Source organism: Alligator sinensis, unplaced genomic scaffold (genome assembly GCF_000455745.1).
Source record: "Alligator sinensis unplaced genomic scaffold, ASM45574v1 scaffold85_1, whole genome shotgun sequence".
Classification (NCBI taxonomy): Eukaryota; Metazoa; Chordata; order Crocodylia; family Alligatoridae; genus Alligator; species Alligator sinensis.
The window spans coordinates 3586169-3589790 of NW_005841891.1; positions in this window are offsets into that span (position 1 = coordinate 3586169).

A 3622-nucleotide genomic window follows, 5' to 3' on the forward strand; every position below is an offset into this window, starting at 1 on the left:
ATGGGGAGCCCCGAGACTCTGGCAGCAGCAGCATCCAAGTGACAAGGGGAGTAGTACCTGAACTGGGAGCCTAGAAGCTGCAGGTTAACCCTTCAGACGGGCCACCATTTGGACAGTGCTGCATCTGTTCAATGAATCTGTACTTTCCATATTATACATGCAAAAGTGTGTGAATTAGTAGTAGATATGTATACAGTTGAGTATCCCTGAACTGGTTCTCATCCGGAGATATAGAACTATGGATTTATCAAAATACTTTTATCTTTGCATTTTATTAGCTTTCCTTTAGAAATGGTCACAGAGATGGCTTCAAATTAAGTTTCCCTTCCTTTAAATTATTGTACCGCCTATATTTGCTGCAAATAAATGGATGTGCAAAGAAAACTAACCTTTTATTCACACCTACTATAATTCTTCTACTCCTTATGCCATGTAGTTTATGAAAGAAACATCCTTTCTTTCCTTTTATACATTGGGATTCTTGGGTGGAAAGGGTTGGATATCTATCTTTGGACTTGTGAATATATTACTTAGCTGCAGGATGAGTGTCTGTTCCCTCATGCAACCATATATTACCAATGAGTGCAGCTATGGTCATGCATATGATCTGGGACTGTAGTGGAGGTGTCCTTGATATTAATGCATCAGCTCAGAGATGGCAGTAATTTATACAAGTGCTTTCAGGTTTTTAATGAGTCTCTATATGTAGTAGCTTCATGTTTCAGTTCAGATCATCTCCATTGGGAATTTTTTATCTCCCATAGAATTGTATCATCCAACACTGTAGGCACCTCTACACATGCAATTAAGGTGTAACAATAAACTCTGGTGCATATCATACCAGTTTATTGCTCCTGGGCGCACTGTTTGAACATCCACCCAGGACTGCAGCATGTTGAGTTGGATCGGAGTAGCCCCAGCAGGCAGGGAGCCCCAGGGGTCAGCCTCCTAGCCCGAGGCTGCTCCTGCCTGGCTCAATGTGTTACAGAGAGGCTGACTGGGGCACAAGGGTGCTTCACTGTGGGGCTAGACAGCACACAGCCCCTGCACTGAAGCCCCCTTGTGCCCCAACAAGTCACACTGATGTCTATGCATGCATTGGTGTGGAGTAAAATACTCTGCAGTGTTGGCTTAGAAACAATATTTAAAAGCCTGGGGTTTTTTGGGAATTGGCTTATAGGTATCGATATATGCATTATAAGGGGTCAAGATAGGTGGCAGGGGTTAATTGAATTTCTAAAGAGCTTGAGAAACACACACACAGTTTCTCATGGCCCTGGAAGTAGACGGACTGTCCAGCACAACAAGGCCAACAGATGGACACAGCCTGAAAATTGAAGGGGGGCATGCCATAACATGAGAGCACAGCCTTCGAGGCAGACAATTTGTTTGCCACAACAAGGACACAGAACCTGGGAAGCAAATAAAGTATGTCCCATAACACAAGTAACAACAGCAACAAGGCCTCAGAGAAAAGGGGGACCTAAGTCCCGTTTTTGTGGGAACAGACCAAATTAGGACAAGGCCCAGAAGGCTATGTGGATATGTGACCACAGAGAGACAATCAACGAGAGATAGCCATGAATGAAGAGTCATCAGAAGTTATCAAGGGGGAAGCAGAATACAAAAGCAGAGACTTGAAAGTAACAGAGGGTCCCCTCCCTTTGTCTTGTCCATCCCTCCGGTCCCTCCCTGTTCCTTCTCATCCCTCCCGTCCTTCCCTTTGTCTTGTCTGTCCCTCCCATCCCTCCTTGTTGTCTTCTTCCTTCTCTTTCCTGAGAGGGGTTTCCTATCCCCATCCCTGTCCGCTGGAAAGGGTCCCTGAGGCTGCCATGGACAGAGGGTAGACACCAGCAACCCATGTCATGCACCCCACTGGAGGGGGGCTGTGGGCCTCAGCATCTCACCTCCAAAATGTAGACACCTAAGAGAAAGAGCCTGAGAGTGCAGCCTGCATCCTAGCCAGATGTACTTTGACTCTGATGACAGCCCTAGGGTTGGTAGATGTAGAATCGTTTGTTTGTATTGTTGCTTTTCTGTTCTTACTCTGTATCAATAAATTCACCTATTATCGACTGGCAGGTGTTGTGGTCGGTCTGAGGGTTGTGCCCACCCAGAACAAAGGTATAGGTGCTGGGTCCAAATCCAGTGTCAAGATGCAGCAGGGAGTTTCTGTGGAGTTTCTTGGTTTTCTGAAGCCTAATAAGGCCACACATGTAGATGCTGAGACACACATGTAGATGCTGGAGCTAACTAGGCAACTGCAGTAAACATCTCACATAGATGTGCCCCATGTAAAGGAGACTACAGATATTTGAAGAGAGGTTAAGAAGATGTTCATGACTTGGGAATGCACATGGTATCTTCCTGACTCCTTTATTCAGTTCTTCAAAGATTTCCAGTGGGAAGCTGGAGATTTATGACAATAACAGTGCCCTTAAATTTGGCTTGATTCCTTTGTGGGCTTCTCAGTGCACTGACCTATAGGAGGCATTTGCTTGCAATGACATAAAATCTATCCTCCTTCTTCTCAACCCCAGCCCCACAGGTGGGAGGGGTGAAGCCATCCTCCAGGCTGGTGCTGGCTCCTACAACCAGGCTTCTGCCCTTGCCTGGGGAGCCCCATGTCTCAGGAAGTTTCCCCCACCCTAGTCTGGGGTCCCCTAAGCCCTGGTCTGCCTGACAATGTGGGGGAGGAGATGGGGCAGGGAATGGCAGACCAGGACTTAGGGGACCTCAGACTCTGAGGTCTGGGGCTCCCCTCATGTGGGCAGATACCTGGCTTGGGGGAGGGTGGGGGGCTGGTACTGGCCCAGGGAACTGCTCCCCTATTCCTACCTGTGGGAAAGAGGATGAGCTATGACCTGGCTGTGCAGGGGAGGAGATGTGGAGAATCCCCCTCTACTCCCACCACAGGGCAGATCAGGGTTTGGGGGACCCCTGGACCAGGACCAGGGGGGCTCTGTTTTCCTGCCTCCCACACCCCTCTGCCCTGCAGGGATGACAGGTGCCAGCAGGATGCAGGCTGGGGAGCAGAGGCAGAGGGTGTGAGCCATGTTCCAGTGGGCTGCCCTGTTAGGGTGGCCTAGCAGGGGGCCACATAGCATCCTGGGAAACTAGGGGACTGTGAGGTAACTTGTGTTGGGAACAGATCTGAGACAGAAGTTCAATAGACCAGTCTAACATGAAATAATTCAATCTGATACTATACACATCCAAGTCAGTTATTAAACTGGTTTGGCCATTTTGATATCAGTCTACATGCGCTGAACTTCTGTTTTGTTATATGTTTAGACCAGTTTTCAATCACTTATACCACTTTATGTGTAATTTCTCTCCCTAACCATGGTTTCTCAAACAATTTTAAAGTACAACCATTCTCTACATTAAAAAGGTTCTTTATTTGACTTTTGTTAATTTTTGTAAACCTCTGGCAAAGTTCTTAATATTCATCAGTATTGTGCATCATAGCATGTCCTTTCTGTTAAATTAATTTTAGAGCATCACTTTATAACTGCCTTCACTTTTCCTATGCCTTATCATGATAAATAACTGGTCTTAAATGTATTTAAATGATAAATATTCCTCTTCCTTGCTGAGATTCTCTATCTCTCCTAAATTG